The 3,723-nt window shown below is 38.4% G+C and overlaps 1 protein-coding gene across 1 annotated transcript in view; it reads left to right on the top strand.

Moving 5' to 3' along the window:
- Nucleotides 1–1,915: 1,915 nt before the first annotated feature.
- SLAIN1 (SLAIN motif family member 1) overlaps nt 1,916–3,723 on the top strand; it is a 217,842-nt gene continuing 216,034 nt past the window's right edge. The window contains exon 1 of the mRNA XM_006033357.2: nt 1,916–1,990. The gene's annotated coding sequence lies outside the window, so the exon portion shown is untranslated. The remainder of the gene's footprint in view (nt 1,991–3,723) is intronic.

Below are 3,723 nucleotides of genomic sequence, written 5' to 3'. Positions count from 1 at the left end.
CACTGCCAGCCATGGCAGGCTACAGGTTCCAGCGAGCAGCAGGAGGGGCACCAGGGAGCAGTCACAGGGCACTGTGCTCAGCAACAAAGGGACTGTTACCAGCTCCTGCTGCTGCTGCCACTGTCATGGCAATGCTGCACAAGCAGCAGGAGCCTGAGTGCCTGGGCTGCTGTGGAGACATTGGGCTGCACGTGGGTGAGGTAAGGTGCTGCGCGAGGGACATTCTGTTCCACTGGGCACCAGGTACCTTTGCAAAAATGACTTCTCCCTGGCAGCCACAGGAGCTCGGCTGTGCGGGGCCCACCAGTGCAGAGGTAGCTGCATGCTCTGGGGCTCCAAATGCACCTGGTGCTGCTGTCTGCCTAGGACAGCAGCATGGGCTGTGTGGGGAGTGGGGCTGTGGGTAGGAGCCATGGGTGAGGAGGTGATGTGCTTGGGAATAAAGCGGCCAGTGCCACCAAACCAGGCAGGAGGTGCATGTGTGTTTGTGTGTGTGTTATGAATGCAAAACAAACAAGAAAAAGGTTTATTTATGTCAGTAGTTTAAAATGCCTTGTACTATTACTAAATATCAGTTATTGGATTGGCATTGACTAATATGGCTGGCTAATCATTGGTATTAGCCATTAAAATGTTTATCAGTGCATCCCTAATTATTATAATGAAAATTAAATCTGCCATTACTCAGGACAAATTGTGTAACGCCCAGAAATGTCTTGCGTACCACTATGGGTACACATACCACAGTTTGGGAACCCTGGTCTACTCTGTACCTAAGTAGCACTCAATACCTTTCTGTGCTCACCTTATATTTAACAACATTTGTGTGTATGGTTTTAAGTTGTATCTGCACCAACTCAACATAGTTAACATAAACCTTAACAGAAATCTGTTTGTGTTTAACCAAAGCTGGCAGGCTCTGACACGTAGTTTTCTTCAGTGTGTTCTAACACAGTGATACAGTGAATGTATCTGGCTTTTTAAGCTGGAACTTTAAATTTTCCTCAAGCTCTGTTTAAAGCTTTCATCTGTTTTCTGAAAATTTTGGCCAAATGAAGCATTGTAAAAAACGTAAGATTACCTCTGTTGTCCTTGTCAATGGATATTATCCAGCACCTAAACTGAAGAGTGAGAAATCAATTCTGTACAAATAGAGAGAAATTCCTTGGTACCATTAAAAGACAAAAATACATTTCCATTTCAATGAGCGTATAATTTTTCAACCCATTCACATTCTGGTTCACTTGAAATGGGGAAAAAAATCCTATTCCAGTTTAGAAGCATCTTATATTAAAGGAAGATGTATTCACTAAGTAACTTCATTTTCTAAGAAATTCAAGATGCTAAATAATTTCTCTGAACAAGCCCCAATTGCTGTAAACATTTCACTGCCAGAAACAAGGTAGAGATGTTTGTTGGCATTTTCAAACTGCCCCACTAACAGAATCTTTTCATCCAGTATTTTATTCAGCAAAGAACTCAGCCTGCCTTTTTGTCTTTACCTGCCTGCCACCCACAGACGCAAAACTTACAGACAATTGAATTTTGCTTTGTTGATGAATCTACAGGAACAGGAGTAGTAACCTTAAATCTCTGATAGCAGGGATCTGGAATAGGATCTGTTAAGGAGGATTGCTTTTTATTTCCATTGTCAGATTTTTTTCTTTCTGCTAACCTAACCAAATGAGGCAAATATTTAACATGTTTCAGATTCCAGCATGTATTCCACACGCAACCTGTGTGGAGACTTCTCCTTGATGAAAGTGTTACCACGCTTACTTCTGCCATGTAAATATATTCTTTAAAATATGTTTGAAAGGCAGGTCCATTGCCTAATGAAGTATTTGGAGGGGAGACTCCCAACTAAACCACAAATGATATGGTTTTGTAATACAGAAGGCTTGTGGGTTGCTGACAGAGCTCAGAAACATTTACTTTGAGAAATGTGGCCTTACCTTATGTAGAGCACAGGAATACAACAAACTCGGAGGTATTTTTAACTGAATTGGTATTTATACTATGTAACACCCTTTTCTACGCCTCCCACCTCTCCTTAAGTGACTCAGCTTCCAGAGGAGAAGCTTCTGAACTATTCAGACAGTGTCAAGGTAGACAACGTTACTACTCTCTAAATTTTGACTGCAGCAGACTTCTGGGTGGCTACTTAGATACTCCCTTTTGTGGGCTGGCTACAGGGTGCTGGTTCTTTATGATATAAGAGGTAAGGTTTGAGGTTTTTGTACTATGTATTTAGAGTTCAAGATTTTCAAAAGTGCCTATTGCCTGATTTGCAGAAGTATAGGATACTTACTGTGTCAAAAATGGGCCCCTTTAAGGTGACCTGGGTTAAGCAAACAAAAGTCACTGGACATTTAAAAAGCATGGCCACGGTGCTCATATTATCATCTGCATTATCTCACTTGGTCAATTGGAAATTACTTAATTACATTTTGAACTTCAAATGACAAACTGGCTATTTACTCGGCTTTCAGTTAAGAGGTGTTTTAATGGATCTATGTGCTAGCCATGTTGGTTTGAGACAAAAAGAAATGCAAAACTCTAAAACTCTTGGTTCAGAGATTATTCCTTTTATTATACCAACTAAGAAATCACAAAAATATTATCTTTCTATGAAAGCTTTTATGCATTTTTCCTTTCACTGGTCTTTCTTTCTTTAGCTGAAAATATGGGACAGAAGAGGTTGTGGGATAATAAAGTAATTTTATTTATTTGATTTTTGCTTTTGGTGAATGCTGAAAACCCTATCAATGTGTTACTTTTTATGATTTAACTATGGGGGAAGTTTACAGTAGCCACTAATTTGAAAAAGTCCACATAGTAAAACTAAACTCTTTTAATCTGAAACTGTCATTTTGGTGCATTATAATATAAAAAACACAGTTCTTTACAAAAAGGTAATTGGTTTCTTGATTGAAAATCATTGAGATAAAAGGGCGTAGAGCAATAAGAATGTCATCTGTGAAAAAAATCCTTCTGTACGATATATAAAAGAGCCACTTCTAAATCTATTTTATGTTTTATGTTTCTAAGTGAAAACAAATATAGAAAAAAAAAGTATTCTGACTTCGTAGGTGATGTTATACTACTTACAGTTTCAAAACTTAGTTTCTTTCAAAGCAGTCTTCTCCACCCATGACCTGAAAAACCAGTTTTGGTAGCTCTCACTGCTATGAATAGTCCAATAATTTTTGTTTTATGGGCTCTTTAATTAAGTCTTTTTTCATTTAATTTATAATTTTGCCCATGTTTTCTGACAAATAACCCTTCTATAAGGCATAAGCGACCCCAAACATTAAGATCACCTTTTAAAGTACTGTGTACATAAAATGTTTGCTTAGTTTTACGTGACTTTCAACAATAGAGGCACTTGAAAATAGTCAGCTCTTGCTAAATGAACTCCAGCTGGGGATTATGTAAAAAATAAGGCTTGGTTTTTCCATGCAAGAGTTTCAAGGGTGTAACTGAAGACAGAATTTAAACTAAGCATTTGTTGGTGCTTTACAGAATAAATAATCATGTCTTAGGAATTGTATTTAAAAATTGTATTTAGTTAGCAATTGAATACTCTGGTTCTAGTCTCCTTACTTCCATTTCTAAATTGAAGACCGTCTCTTTGTACAAGTGACATTATGCAACGGGAAAAACTTGGATGGGGTGGACGATGGTCTCTGTGCTCTGGTGCACTTGGACAACTCTTTGATT

Source organism: Alligator sinensis, unplaced genomic scaffold (assembly GCF_000455745.1).
Source record: "Alligator sinensis unplaced genomic scaffold, ASM45574v1 scaffold1010_1, whole genome shotgun sequence".
In the NCBI taxonomy this organism is placed as follows: Eukaryota; Metazoa; Chordata; order Crocodylia; family Alligatoridae; genus Alligator; species Alligator sinensis.
This window is presented reverse-complemented; position numbering and strand designations above follow the sequence as displayed.